Here is a 16253-nt window from a genome sequence, read left to right as displayed (position 1 = left end):
ACATAAGAAAGCTATAATTTCAGTGGGCTGTAACATCTCCATTTTTTTCTGTCTGTTCTGGACATTTCCGTGCTTTCTTTCATCCAGACCATGCCAAGCCACTGCATATTATGGTTGGGAGACAGGAAGAAACAACAGCTGGACTTTACCTCCTTAAGGAAAATATTGCTGCTGCTGGGCATTTGTTTTTTTCTATCACATCAAATATTTATATTGTTTCAACATAGCTGGACATCTAGGAAGACTGATGCTGCCTGACTGTTTCGTATTTGTCACTCATGTTGCTTTGATATGTCTTGACTTTTGGCCTAATTTCATCCTTGTACTGTTCTTCCTTTATTGTCTGTGTGCATCTAAAAGTAAATCTGGAGCATCTTGAGGTCATTAAGGATTGTAAATCACAATGACAAATTTGCATAATGTGTCAGTATGTATCTGGCATGCCCTCATGGCAAGAGGCTTTAAAAACTCTAACACTGCCCACACTTTCTTCGAGTTTACTTTTAGAAGTCATAGCACAGCACATTCTTGCAAGTCTATATGGTTGTATAGCTTTCAGAAAGTTCACCTTATGAAGTGATGCCACAGCAGTAGATAAAAAATCAATAAGTTTGTACCTTTGCTCAGTAAAATAAGTGTATTAAAGAATCACTTGCTCATAGAATACATTGTGGGTAAAGAAAATTAGAAAAGAACAGTCATTGAATGATGAGAACAGACTGACCACATTCATTCTATCCAGTTATAGAAGTTGATTCTGATTTTCTTTTTTTCTATGAGAGACATAGAAGAAAATGTGTCTTCATATTTTCTGAAAGCAAAAGCAAACTTACCTTCCTCTCCACTCTCCTCCCAAATTTCATTTCTTCACAAAAAGAGTACCTTAGCATCCTGTCCTTAAAGGCTTTTCCTTATGATTAAAAAAACAAAAGTGTTTTTTTTTTCTCCACAAGAAATCTACATTTTATATGGACTTTATTTAGAAAGGCAGAAATTTTCTTGCAAGTTCAGAGCAACTTGAAAAGAATCAGAGCAGGAAAAAGGAAGAGATATTTGTGCTGAATGATGACCTATTTGATTACAGAAAAGAAGAAAGATTACAGTGAAGGCAAGAACACATGCAGAGATATGTTGGTCATCAAGGAAAGTATTTGCAGACGTAGGTAAAGTTGGGGAATATAAAACATAGAGCAAAAAGCTCCAGGGAAATTGTTCTAAATGAACATGTTCAGTGTCACTCTTATTTCTACAACAGTTAATCAGTTTACAATGAATATACAAGGGGTGGAGAGGCATTATTCTCTTCCGAAGCATAATGAAAACATCTGAGTATAATGCTATATGTACCTAGAATTCCCAAAGTATCTACAGACAAGAGAAAACTGTCCTTTTGTGACTTCTCCTCAACCCAGATGAATACGCCTAATATTACAATTTTATATTTTTCTTTATAGACATATCATTAGTGCTAGTTTGTTTTGGGTGAATATTTAATCATGCACTGAAGAAGAAACCAATTATTCATTTTTAGGCTTTAAAATGAAGTATTTTCCCTTTCATCTATTAAGATATGCATTGCCAGTAACTTGCATGTCAGAGGTAAAAGAATTTTAATCACATAGCCAAATTCAGCCCTTATACAAAATCAGTATAAAATCTTTTGAGACTGTTGTCAGTCCAAATATTTATCTGTTAAGCAAACGACCCCATTGTTTTCTTGATTCAGAAATACCATACAACATTTCAGTACTTGTTAGGAGGAACATGAGAGAAAATGTTAAAATGCATATTCGGTCAAGTGTAATGTATAATGAGCAACCAAGTAGGTGTGAATACTTGCAGAGATGATCATAATGAATATATTTCTATTGGAGGAGGATACTATTGTAAATAAAGTGCACTCAAAAGGCCCAGGGTCTACTCTTGCCTTTGATACCATCTCCTTGTCTCATGGCTTCTATTCTGGGAAATAGAGAATGCTGCTGAAATCCCTGTATATCTGTGACAGCAGAGCACTACTTACACCTGTTTGGAGTATTATACAACAACAATACAGTTTGAACGCATCTCTGTTCCCCTCAGCCTTAAATAAGATACTAAAATGCATATTAAAAAGTTCTTTTGAGGAAGATACCATCCCACTTTTGAGTCAGCAAAGATATTCCATTTTACTACTCTTCACAAAATATATGAAGCTGTAATATCATACATTCAAAATAAAACCTTTTCTTTGATGTAAAATCATTATGTGGCTTGCATTATGTGCATATCTTGCCTCCAACTGTGAAGTAATAAAATAAGTTCTTGTAGTGATAACAAAATATTAGAGAATGGTCATTACACAAATAAAGAGTAACACTCTGGAGAGCTGCTGTGAGGGGCTGTGGGATTGATTGGACTAGTTATTTCTAAGAGTTACAGAGTCTGTGCAGAACCTGTTTGAGAGGGAGGTGGCCAGACACAGTGGTGACATATTTGTAAAAATCAAGGGTCACACCAACAAGTCGTTCAGAGCAATAGCAGCCTCGATGCACCATGGCTCTCTCAGCTGCTGCCAGAGGATCAAGTTGAAGGATTCAAGAGATAATCCACATACAGAAGCAGAACTGATGTGTGCAGTCCAAGAATAACATTATTATATACATGAATAGTCACAGTGTAACTGAGCTTTCTGCCAAAGGGATTGCGTTGCTATAAGGGTGATGGATTTGAACTTCTGCTTTGTTACCTCAACACACCAAATTCTCAGCTTCCCATTTCTCAAAAAAAGTCATTTTGGTTTGTCAAACAGTGTTCTGCCTGCATCAGTTCCTTAAATTTATGACATGCCCCAGCTGTGCTCGAGGTAGTCTGTGACTCCACAGCATACAAGTGCTTCTCCATGAACCATAGGCTGCAGGTATTGATTAGGAAAAGGTTTTCAAGCTCCTGCACATGCACATTTCCTTTGCTTGAGTCTGATCCTGAGTTCAGCATACACAGCATTAATCCTTGAGCTACTGATAGGATTTACATGAGCAAAAATTGTGAGACTCTCTCTCTCCTACAGGCTGGATCCTAACTGCCGCTGAGTGTGCAAACACAAGAGAGTCAGAAGGGACACAAAATTAAGATGTAGGGGAGAGAGTCAAAGTCTGCTTACATTTGTTCAAAGAATTGACTGGAGATATTTAGGCTGCAGAAGGCAGGAGCTACTAACTCTGCTGGGCTTTTTTAATCACCAACTATATCTTTGACTGACCAGGGGAAGCATATGCCTACCCAAAGTCCCCTTGAAAACCTAAGGCTGCCTTATTCTAATGAATAGCTCCTTTCAGAGGCATATCCTACATATCACATAAGCATGGAGTCCTCTATTGGAGAAATATATTTCTATACCTACAGAGCCTCTTGAGGGCATCAGTAGATGGGGCTCAGGACACCATGAAGCTGTACCAGGGCTACTTGGACCCAGTGAGACCTGTACTGAAAATAATAGAATGGTTTGGGGTGGAAGGGACCTTAGAAATCATTTGGTTCCAACCCCCCACCATACACAGGAATACCTTTAACTCAAAGCCCCATCCAGCCTAGCCTTGAACACTTGCATGGATGGGGCATCCACAGCCTCTCTGGGCATCCTGTTCCAGTGCCTCACAACTCTCAAAATGAAGAATTTCTTCTTAATATCCAATCTGAATCTCTCCTGCTTCCATTTAGAACCATTCACCCTTGACTTATCACTGCACACTCTTGTAAAAAATCCATCTCCAGCTCTTGTGCAGCAGAAGTTTAGGCACTGGAAGACCTCAATAAGATCACCCCACAACCACCAGCTCTGGCCAACCCCAGTGCCTGCACAGGGTACAAGTGTTGGAGGATCAATAAAAAGCTGCTGTTGGGAAGGATGGTTGAGAAGGCCTCCTGGGATGGCCCCTTTGGGTGCATTCAAGGAATACTTCTGGATAACTGCTTCCAGAGGTTTTGCTAGCATATGTTGCTATCACTTCCTGCTCCTGGTAGTGAGTAAAGTGAAAAATCAGCCTTGGAAATACTGGCCTTTTCCAGAAGGCTCCCACTAGGGTCAATTGAAATTGTATGAATAAATACCCACATTAATCTTTAAAAATAAACAATTTCTTGAGTGGTAACGAACAACATTTAGCATTGCACAAGGTAAAGGCTGTGGCAATAAATGTCTGAATAAATGCAACTATCATATGGAAATACCAGTATAGAGCTTTCAAAACAAAAGCAGCAGCTGTAGATGCAGATTTGCACTTAGAACTCACACCCTACCATGGATGTGCCAAACTAACAAAGCAGAGCTCTTTAGGAAGCATAAATCCCTTCAGAGCCACAGGCTCCTGCAAGCTTCTTCCACATCTTCCTCCCCATCATCCTCCCACCAGCTCTGCCTTGGCTGTGTGCTGGGATGCATCCCCTAAGTGAGAAGAGGCTGGAGGCTGCTGGGGGAGTCTCTGCTGCTGTCACTAATTGCAGTGCCAGGGACGTGCAGCAATTAGCTGCTCCTGCTTTGGCTGCACTTTGATGATGTGACTGTTTTGATCTTACCCATCCTCAGTCATTTCTATCAGATGCTGGAGTTGTATACCTTTGAGATGTGCAGGGACACCACTGGGCAAAGAATGCTCAGTATCTCTTTTTCTTTTTTATTTCTCCTCTGTAATCTCTCCATGAACCAGCCTTGGCAATATCCTTTTTGTTTGTGCAAAGATACAGGCACAAGAAGTATGTTAATTAGCTTGGAATATGAATATGAATTTTGTACTGTGGCATTGTTAAGCTTTTTCACACCCAGTAAAAAGAACTAAATTTGTATTTAAAAAAAAAAAAAAAAAAAGAGGATTCATAGAAATAGACATTTGCCACAACTCATTTTTATCTGCTGTTTCTAAATGTGTGCATTTTTGAATGGCAAAGATGCCTATTAGCACTTCCAAATTTTGTCTCAACCTCCACGTATAGAGGTATGATCAGCATCATTGAGCTTTTCAATAACTGGAGTTACTTAACTGCAGTGACTCTAATGTTAAAAGACAAGCAATCAGATACAGTGAAAATTCATATTACTGTGGTACCATTTTGCCTTCATGTAAGTTTTTAAAAAGAGGAATGAAAAAGATTGTGAATATAATTAAAGAAACATCTATGATGTCATTCCTAAAAGGTAAAGAACTGAATTTAAAACCATGCAGGGCCCAGACTTGTCAGTCATACCTCATACAGTAGTTACATTTTAAAGTTCTATTTCTGATGTTAAAATGACACAGTCTATTTCTGAGATGAAGGCATTGTAAAAATAGATAACATTTGGAGGAAAGGAGAAGCTCTGCCTGGAAACAGAAAAGGTACTCTTAGGGACTGAAAGTTAAATCTGAGTCTGGATGAAGCAAAAAAAGTTATTTTCTATTTTAGACAGGAAATGCTGTTGCTCAGCCTTTTTCAAGTTTATTTGATTGTGACTCAAGCATATAATTAGATACCATGTGTACAAATTGTCTCTATGCCATGAATAGAACCTTCATACTAACATAAGAACATACTAACTTAAACTTTTATTTACATTTTTGTATTATGCATTTAGTTGTGTGCTAAGACAGGAGAACCATCTATCTCATTCTCAAATGCAATCACTTTCATTTTATGTGAGGAATCAATTTGATTAGTTGACTGAAGAATTTAATGATAGTTCCTATGAAATCCAATCAAAACAAAGTGGAGTGTCCCAGAGATCAAGATAACACAGATGAAGGGCTAGATGTGATTTTCTGAATAGGAACAATAGGAGAGAGGAAATATATCCTGCATATGGAAAGTACATGCTGCTTGTATGTATTTTTATATCTTATAAAAAAGAAAGGCAGATATTCTAAAATGGAATAACAAAAAAGAATTTTTTTATGTTATTCATTAAAGGAGTAAAAATAAAGCAGTGTTAGAGCATCTCAAACCACAATGCTTGTACCAGTATAGGAACAGCAGAATTCTTTGTAGCAGATTCAATTACAGACTGTTGGACAAAAGTTATTCGGAGGCCCTGAAAACCTCCTGACAAGGAAAAGTTCCGGAAAATATGGATTTTTTTGAGGCAGTTTTGAAGCACTGAGATACTTGGACTAATAGATAAAAATCCAGGAAATATTTTTGGGACTTTAAAGCATTACACTCTTGAAAGAAGCCACTCAGATTTAAACTATGCCAGCAATCTCTATCTAGCCATTATAATCCACCACTTTCTTTTTCTCCTTTTTGGTTGTGAAAAAAAAAAAAAAAGCCTTTTGAAAGAGTCTAGAGAATAAATACACTTATTAAATGCCCAAAGTTTGATGACATATGAGCAAAAGACCCTTAAAATTATTAAATGGAAAAATAATGTAATGAATTATTGTAATCTAAATTATGTTTCCATTTTTATATCTAGGATGAAATCTAGCTGAATTACTTTTTGTGTATTACAAAGAAAATGGAAAAGAGTACTTTAGGCAGGAAATAGAGTTGATTGCTCTGAGGGCACTATCTTGGTTGTACTGGATGGTATTTGGGAGCAGCTTTATAAGGTGCCTTCGTCTGTCAACATTATTTAAAGTGGAATCCTGAAGTGCATGGATCTAACTGGTGTTACCAGTGTAAACCACTTCAGTGGTTTTTCCTGCTTAAGTAATATTTTTCTTCAATGAAGAAGATTTATAAAATGTTTTTAAAATTTTTTCCAAGTGCTTTTGAGAGTGAAAACTTTCTTAAAATTCTGTTTTTTACCATCTGCATAGATTTCATATCAGCAGGAAGAAAAATGACTTTAGAGAGGTATAATAGTCTCTATCTAAACAATAAATGCAGGCTAATTCCTAATGTTCATAAAGCAGTGAGTAGTTAATGTACAGGAACAGAAAATTTATAAGAGTCAGATTAAATGAACACTAGATTGACAACATGTTCATCCTGTAAGCACTGAGAAACCATTCATCCTGCCGTGCCAGGCTCCCTCTCCACTACTAACCTTAACCCCATTTCACAACCATTTTGTACACACACAGATAATCATTTGTGAAAAGGAGCAGAGGGATGTGAAAACCCCTTTCTGTGGGTTTTCAGAATTCAGAAGTTTGGAAACACGAGAATATCTTTTACAATGTGCCTTATCCAAGGCTACACTGTCATGATACACACTTTGAATATCACCACCATGATATCCACTACTGCATAACATACACTTTAATGCTTATTCTGCTTGCCTCAAACATGCACCTCACTCCAGAAGAACATAAAAATAATTTAAAGGCCTGATGTATGGATTTTAGAGGTCTTTAAAGCTTTTCAAGCCAGCATATTTTCTCCACAGCAGGTGTGGCCTGGCTTCCCAGGCTAAAACCAAGTAATACAGAATGAATAGAATATATAAAAGATCTGTGTAGTCTGGGGCATAGGATGATTGAGATGGATTTCTGTTTTAGGCATAGGGATGTAGGATGAGGAAATCATCCTATATCCCTATGCCTGAAACAGAAATCCATCTCAAAAGAAGGACAAAAAATTTCTTTTCAATTTATGCAGAAATAATCCAGTTGCTAGTTACAAGTTCCACTTAGCTCTAGAAAACTGGTTAAATACAAATGATTTCAGCATTCTTATTATACATATTTATTAAAGGTTTAATAAGTTAGAAAGAATAGGATTTATTACTTTTGTATCCTTTTCTGAACTTCTGAATTCAGCTTCAATCACTGCAACACTATATAAAGGTTTTGATACAAATCAACTGAAATACATGAAACCAACTTTATTTCAGACTCTATATTTACATCATTAGGGGCTTTTTAAGTTATATTTTGACTGAACAGTTACTATATCCTAAACTATTTTGCTGTTTGCATTAGCTTTTGAGGATCAGGGCACTAATGTTTCTGGGTTCCTTAGTGGTAGATCAAACTTGGCAAGTTACAGTTTTATCCTAAGTTCTTGGAAGGGCTGAAAAAATCCTCATCATATTGGAAGAATTTGCCAAGTTCACCCCAGAAGTCATTTTCACCTGGTTTTACAGCTTGAGTAAGACCTCACTGAGCAAAGCAATCTAGCTCAGGGAAAATAAACCCCTGTTGTTTTGTTCACAGGTGGAGTGCCTATTTGACTCTGCTAGGAAATGATTTACTACATTTACCCAGCTGAGAAGCTGAGGCACAGTCCTTGTCACTGCTTCACCTGACACAGGTTTCTCCCAGTTCCACAAGGTGACTCCATCTATTGCAGTAAGAACTCATTTCTTGGGTTGTGTCAAATATTCTGGCAGAGCAGTCTCAGGCAACTTTCTCAACTTCCTTCATTTCTCCCCAGGAAATGGCTTTATGTGTTTTGTACATCGTAACCTGCACTTTTAATTTCACTCCCTTTTTGCATCCCATTCCTTATTTACCACTTGGGGGTACCTTCTTCAATAAATAAAAGAGTATAAAGGGAGCACGTTTGCCTAACTACCCACAACTGTGATAAATCTTAAGTTAGTTAAGAGAAAATTAAAGCATTTAACTATGGAACTAATTATGTGTATTACTAACCTGGATAAAATCAACAAGTATGTAACAAAAACTCATTTCTGGATAAAACTCTCACAGTGGAGCTAGTGCTGGCACTCTGGATGCTGCTGGATAACTTCTTTAATTTTTTTTTTCTTTTTGAAAACCAGGAATTAAAGCCAAAACATCTTAAAATAACCTTTTTTTTCAGGGTAACAGTTAATTCCCCAGAGATGAACATGAAAATATTTTCAGTTAATATTTATACACACAAACACATACACACACTACACATGAAGAAAATTAGGATAATTGCAATAATCTCAGGGATGCAGTAGGGATACTGAATAAAAAACATTTTAGAAACCTCTAGAATGCAAAAACATGCAAAAAATAAATAATCTGAGAAAAGGAGGGCAAAGGTACAGCATTCTTGCAATAAGTAATAGTAAAGAAAATAAAGTATTAAACAAAAAAAAAAAAGATGTCTGCTGATTTTTCTGTCACATTGTATAAGACAAACAGCAAGACAACGAAAAGTATATTCTATCTTATTTTTTTTATGCTCAAAAATATCAACACAGGGTAAAAAGAAACCCACCAATACATATAGAGGTCACACTTCAGGCATGGTAGACAGGATGTAGCAGTAGTTTAGACCCTGTCCAAAATACAAAATAATTTAAGAAGCGTACTTTCTCTTTGGCTAATGTTGCCCATTTTCCCTGCTACCTTACACAAAACACTTACTACGACCTCAATGTCTCATTTACCAATTTAGCAATTCCCAGCCCCCAAGGAGAGATGGATTTCACAAATGACTATGAGCTGAGCGGCCACCATGAGCTGGGAAGAGATCTCTGAACCTGTGAAGGCTCAGAAAGGATCAGAACCTGGCTGTAAACAGGTCCAAGGTTTGTTGTAGCTTGTGCTGCTGTCAGACTGAACCAGCAAAAGAACCCAAACCAAAACCAACAAACAAATGCACTGAAATGTGGGACCAGGGTGCTTTTTTCCTTTTATGTACTTTGATTAAGCAATGATGAGAACTATATAGAAATAAATAAAATATCTTACACAACTTAATAAATCTTATAAACAAGTCACTGATCATGGCAGATTCAAGCCTTTGATGGGTTTTCTACACCATCAACATACGTTAAAAGAAACTGAAATTCCGTAAGACATTGTGGAAGAAAAAATAACAACAAACACAACGACAACAAAAAGCACAAATTATAATTTAGCTTGCCCAACAAACTTCTGGTTGCCTTTCCCATTATCTGGGAAAGGTCTGACATTAGGGCACTTTCAGAGAGGCTGCATTTGAAGTCTTGTAAAAAAATGAAACCCCATGCACAGTAGGTCTGAAGCACTGCTCTCACAAAGGATGCCTCTGACCTCTGCATGAGCCACTATCTCCTGAGGGAGGGAAGTCCTGCAGCGAAGTCAAACTAAGCTCAAGACACACACTGGGTAACACAGGAATGGAAAAGGTAGGAAATGGTTTGGATCGATCCACAAGCACCTTTAGAGAGGGTGTTCAAGCCCTTTCATTAGATGCATTTTCTTCCCAGGCTTCAAAGAAGCACCTGTCACAGCTGCCACCACTGCTGCGTGCAGTTGCAATGAGGCTGGAACCAGAACACAGACAAAAATAATAATTATAAGGGGAGAAAGGGAAGGAAAAGGTTCCCTTGTGACTAAATGAACAAAGCCTGAAAATTTAAGCTGCATAGCTGGAGAAAGGAGGAGCAAGGGGATTGACAATATGATAATATACAGCAACAGAAAGCCTGTCTCTTTGACATTTTTAGACAAAGAAACTCAATTACTGTATAACAAAACATTTTAGTTTTCAAAGTAAAACTCCTGCAACACAGATGAGACAGGTACAAGGAAAATGGTGGGAAGATATAGTGGACAAGTGAACATGACCACAGATTGGCAGGAAACCTAATGAGGGACATAAAAACCTCCCCCATATTACTTCCATAAATAATTCTGGCCAGACAAAACTAAAAAAAATAAACTGTGAGTAAAAACCATATTTCTATTAACAGGGTTAACGTTCTTCTGGGCAAATATTGTTTCAGAAATAAAAAAAAAATGTTTCTCTTTTTGGCCTTTTTGATTGCAAAATAATTTTACATACTGATAAAATGTCAATATTATATACCAGGAAAAAAGTTATTTCATAAACAGTGGACTGCAAATTAACTTTTAAATATTGGAAGAGTCAAAATCTTGAAAAAGATTTCGAGATATAATTTTAAGGCTAGCTACTGGTCTTTGTACATATTCTTGAGCATGAACTACTACATGAAGAAACAGGGAGAATATGAATCCCTGTGTAGTTTTTCTTTGTGTGGTTTTTTTTTTTTTTTTTTTTTTTTTTTTTTTGGGAAAGACCTCTCAAATAACCATACACATAAATTCATGATTAGAGAAAAGTCCAAGTGAGAGTGACGTTAACTGAGTGTCAGTTACAAAGCTGTTCTGACTGGACAAAGAATAACCAGCTCAACATTTATGATGATTTTGGAGGAGGAAATCCCACCATTTCCCACTGTAACATGTTAAGGCACTGGGATTGTGAACAGGAAGACAAAGTAGGAAGAATGAAAAGGAAAGTGTTCAGTTTTCAGTGCTTACTGCTTTCATTCCTTCTCTTGTGCTCTTGTTTAGGATACATTTACACAGCAATAAGACTCTTGTGCTTGTTTGTATCTTATCTGAAAACATGCAGTTCCACACACAAATTTACTTATAGTTTGAATACATAGGATGATTTGATTCCACCAATGATGCTTTCCTCCTCTGTAAATTAGTGCTGTGTGTAAGTTCATATCCATTCTCATGTCCAGCTTCAAGTTGTGCTTGAACCTTGAGTCCTAGTGGACTCTTACTGCTGCTGGGTTTTGCATGCTAGATTTTGAGCTTCTATAACAAAATGACTGACATTTTCAGGCAAAATGGGGGAGGAAATAAATTGGCAATACAAGATTGCACTGGAGTACAGCTAAAATGCCCTTTGCTTGTAAGAGAGGAAAATTTCTGCTGGATTTCCCTGTTGCTCAGTTTACCAATAAAAAAAAAAAATCAATTATTTCTTTGGCCAGAGGAAAAATAATCACTCAAAGTAGAAAAGGTTTTTTGAATAATACAACATCAGTAGAAAAACACTGAAGGATGGATCGCCTTTCAGAGGCAAGTAGGAGAATGACATGGCTGCACCAATTGCACATAATAATGAAAGAGGTGGGATGTCATTCCTACTGCTCACACTGAATTTCTCATGTGCAGGGCCATGATTGCTCCAATGCATTAAAACCAGAATAGACTCAGACCTCAGTCGTCTTTGCTCAGTTTATTGGTTTAGATACAGATACACATCTTATAGCTGAGGTCTACATGTTTATTAATTTTTACCTAAATGTTTACAGAAAAAAAATCTTTATAAAAGATACTATTACAATAAACCATGCTATTCAAATAAAATATTTCAAGCATTCCTGTTTAAAAAACCCTCACAGTTTATCTGGAGATAACATGCTCTACAGCATGATGCTGTCATTCCCTGTCTGATATCACAATATTTTTCAAACCCATGAGAATGAATGACAGAAGACCTGTTGTCCAAGCAAAGATAGAGAGCTGAGACACTCTCTGAGTTTAGGACTTGATAAGAAATCTTGGTGGAAATAAGCTATATTGTTAGCAAACAGATCCTTGGATCAAAGAATCTTACTTACCGTAGGTTATGTCCTTTTATTTAAAAATTATTTTAGTACCAAAAAAAGAGAAAAAAAATCACAAAAAAGGGAAAACCATCTCACACATAAAAAAACATCGGTTTGTGTTTTCCATTCATCCATTTCTATGTCTTGCAGTCTATCAAGTTGACTTAATATTTCAAGAAGCTATCATCTCAGAGAAATAATTCAGCAGCTGTGAAAAGTAGGGCAGAGAACCTGCCCAACTCAGACAAGAATCAAGGACACTGGAAGGATCTGCCTAAAGTAAAAAAATAAATCACTAAAGAGGTACATATTCCTGGTGGACTTAATTAAACAAAACCTGTGTCTAAAATGATTCCAGGAGATGACCAATATAAACTCTCCCTGGCTGAGTCCAAGCATACCTAGGATGGAATTTAAAAGTCCAAACACACAAATTCTAACTCATCTAGCAAAAAATGGTTCAACTTTGTCATTAACCATAATTTCCAGACTTCATACTGAGTGTTCCTAAAACACTGACAATGCTGTTATTCTCTATAAATCGTTCCTATAGCTGGACATAAAACCGTCTTTGAAACAACAACAAAAAATACTTATAGTTAATGACATAAGCTGAGAAAGAGATTGCCTGTGCTAGTAAAAAGATGACCTGCAAATTAAGAAAAGAAATAAAGTGAGCAACAGCCAACAGGTATTTGTCAAGAATAAATTTTGCCAAACACAATCCCTTTTCCTTTTATGACTCCATAATATTCTTTCCTTGGGGAAAAAGCAGTAAATGCCATATGCCTGGAGTTCAGTAAAGCAGTATCTGACATGCCCATCTCGTAAACAAGTTACAGAACTGTGTCTAGAGGAAACCACTGTGAAATAGCTGCGCAGCAAAACAAGTCAACAGAAAATGGGAACTAGACCAGCTTTCTCTTAAACATCGACTCAAGTGAATGATTGTCAAGGTTTCACTTTAAATTAGAAAGAAACATTATCAATCTGGGCTTCTTTGAATTTACCTCAATCTCACATAGTTTGATATTTCACAGAAGTCCAGAAGGATAGAAAGAAAAACTGGCTTTAAATTTGCATCAGGCTTGAAGAGGTTAACAAACTCCTCAAAAACCAGGTTTGAAATTCAAGAGGATGTTTATACTGCTTTAAGATTTACAGCAGACAATATAAGAAGCAGTAGAGTTAAACTGAACTGTGGTGAATTTAAGGTAGGTAAAATGTTTAAGGTAGGAAAACCTTTCTAATTGAAAGAAGAGTAAGCACTGGAATAAATTTCCTGGAGAAGTTTCAAAGAATGGATCTGACAAACAGCCATGACTGTTTTGAGTCAAGTGAAGGACTAGCAACCTCCTTACTTCTCAAGTCCTACTTTCTATGAATCCTAAAATATAACCCTCTAAATATTACTTCAAAAGAGCCTGTACATTATAGTAATAGAAATGATATATGAACAAGAAATGAAAATGCTTCCTACTCAATGATCTATTTGAGTTTGATTCAAATAAAAGGGAAAGAAGTATGCCACTATCTTTCATTCCATTGTCTCCAATCAGAAAACTGAATTGTTTTGAAGACAACTTGCAAGGGTACATGGTTGCTAACACAAACATATGTCATCTGCTCATATATTACGATCTTTACTGAAGTTTCTTGCTCTATTATGCCAGGAATCATTTGATTTGCAGTATGCATAAACAACAATAAACTTGGACTGAATTCTCCAGCACATCCTGCAGTTGATTGTCAAACAATTTACTTCTCTGACAAGAGGTTTCCAGAGTTTACTGCAGAGAGAAATTTTATTCTGCTTGCAGATATTAATTGGCATTTAGTATCACATGGAAACAAAATCTTGCAAGTTTTGTCAAAAAATGCTTCTGGGCTGAAAGTTCAGTATTTGATTTACATATAATAATCAGTGTGCATTTCTTGTTTTTTTTTAATGTATCCATAATTCCATCCACTTATTGGCACACACTACAGTCCTTTGTATTATGTTACTCCTGGTAGGAAATGTGTATTTATGTCACCTAGTATCAATATGAAACAACGTAGACTTAGATCAAGAAATCCCTTTTACCAAAACTTCACAGGAACATTCAACTCTATTTAAAATGACAAAACTGGTTAAGAATTTCTGTGTTTCTCCCCAGCCTGAAAATAGACCACAGAACTCTGTGATGTAGAGTATTTGAGGCAAGATATAAATATTTATAAAACTGTGTTTAGATACCAAGTCTCCAATCTATAGGACTCGTAGTACAAATGCAGAGTTTAAATTAAATTTCATGTTCTAAGTCTTAGGCCAGCCTCTAGTGAACAGAGAAAAAGACCAAACACATCTCACACCTGCTTGCTGTGACAATCTCATGTATTTCTCTGAACTGTGTTCTTGGCTCTGCCAAGGCTGACCTGGAACAATGTTCCCAGTGCTGGTGGCTGAGCCACCTCTGGCCTTGGATGGAGCTCCTGGGCAGAAACACTGGTCCAAGAGCAGGCAGAAAAAGGAAACTTATTTCAACCAAAATCCTTGGTCTTGGAAATCTAATCAAACCTGATTTTTACAACTGCAAGTTTAAACTGTTAGGCTGTTCATTTTTTTACATTTCATGGCTTGTTTTCCTAACCTCCCCTCTGCTGCCATTAAAGGAATGCTATCTGTAAAAGAAAGGTAAGCACAGCCAGTTAGCTCACAGCTGGTTTGTAAAACATTATAGCCTTGAAAAGGCTAACAGAAAACCCAAAGTAAAACCAAAATCATTATCTTCCCAGTAAACATATAGTTTCTTATTCCAAACCCAGTGGGAAGAAGGGATGATTTCTGATAGAGAAAATTTATTCCTGAACTCTGTTGCTGTCTTCTTTAATTTATTAGAAATTTATGAAGAACCATCCCATCTGGGTGCAGCTGGATGCCCTGTCCTTGGGGTCATTTCAATGCCTTGCAGGAAATTAAGAAAATCTAAAGAGAGTGGAACACATTTGAAAAAAAGTACAATAATGAATCCTGTTTCTTTTTCAGCATCATGAGTACTGTAACTCAAAGGAATTGTGACAGGAGAAATCAATAATTCATCAACAGCTGAAAATGGCACATAGTGAAAAGGGCATATGTACATAAAAGTGGAAATCTGTGTGCTCATAAAGAAAGTCTGAAAGGTAGATGGGTGGATTGCTGATAAAATTGCTTTAGTAACAACAACTAAAGCAGGTCTTTGAGAACTGCTCTGTAACGCAGCCTTTATATTCCTATTAATTTATTACTTTTATTACACCAATAACACTGCATGCAGATTACTGTGGATATTCAGTCTCTTTACCAAAAGAACTGTATGTGATAATTAAGGTTGGTCTTGAGAGAATTAAAAATCTACAAAACAGAGTTTGCAAAGCTTTGTGTTGTTAGAAACTAAGACTTCACAGTGAACAGAAGAGGAATTATTTTTGTATTCAGGGAGACATGACTCTAGACAAATTCACACTCCTAAAAATTCAACAAGATATTTCACAATCATCCATATGGTCTTTGTGCTAATGTCACTTCACAAGCTGGCTTATAGATCTCTTATGATTATTAAAATGTGTTACTAAGCTCGTGAAATTGTGAAGACAAAAAGATCAGTTACTGAACTCCGTGCACTATGAAGGCACATTTTAGTTCCTTACCCTAACTTTCTGATTCTCAACTTTGTCACGTAACTTAAGCAAGCAAAAGATGCTACCTTACAGTTTGAAAAAAAAAAAGATTGTGCCACATGGAAAGAGCTTTGTGTGGCCTCCTTCAATAAGGAAAACAGCCTTTCAAGCATTCACTGAACCAGGAAGCAACAGGAATAAAAGGGGCCAAAATAAAATCAGCAGGAAAAGTGCTAAAAATAGGAAAGTAACAGAACACTTTCAGCTAGGGACTAAAATGGAGGTTACGGCATGGCCATTCCAGTGACTGAAAACATCATCAGGTAAACCACACACTATCCACAGAATCACAGAATAA

Source organism: Onychostruthus taczanowskii, unplaced genomic scaffold, assembly GCF_017590055.1.
Source record: "Onychostruthus taczanowskii isolate IOZ18803 unplaced genomic scaffold, ASM1759005v1 scaffold47, whole genome shotgun sequence".
NCBI classification, from domain to species: domain Eukaryota; kingdom Metazoa; phylum Chordata; class Aves; order Passeriformes; family Passeridae; genus Onychostruthus; species Onychostruthus taczanowskii.
This window is presented reverse-complemented; position numbering follows the sequence as displayed.